Raw genomic sequence first — 445 nt, 5'->3', positions numbered from 1 at the left:
TCTTACACACTTTATCAACAAGTACGTATTGACCCAAAGGGTTTGACACTCGAATTACGAACTCAGTAGACTCAATAGGTAGAGTCTTACTGGATGCTAAGGTTTCGCATACATATGAATGAGTAGAGCCAGGGTCAATCAATGCAATCACATTAGTATCAAAGAGAGTGAAGGTACCAGTGATGACGTCAGGGGAGGATGCCTCCTCTCGTGCGCGAATGGCATATGCTCTAGCAGGAGTACGGTTCTCGGCTCGAACACCCGTATCAGAGGCCCCTCTCTGACTACCACCCCTACCTCCTAAAATTCTCGGTGGTCTACCTCTAGTTGTCACTCCACTAGGTCTTGCACCTTAATCTTATTCTTCTCATCAAGCTCCGTGCAATCTCTAATGAAGTGGTCCTTCGAACCGCATCCGTAACAGGCCCTGTTAGTAGACTTACCC

The sequence above is a fragment of the Gossypium hirsutum genome, chromosome A10, assembly GCF_007990345.1.
Source record: "Gossypium hirsutum isolate 1008001.06 chromosome A10, Gossypium_hirsutum_v2.1, whole genome shotgun sequence".
Classification (NCBI taxonomy): Eukaryota; Viridiplantae; Streptophyta; class Magnoliopsida; order Malvales; family Malvaceae; genus Gossypium; species Gossypium hirsutum.
This window is presented reverse-complemented; position numbering follows the sequence as displayed.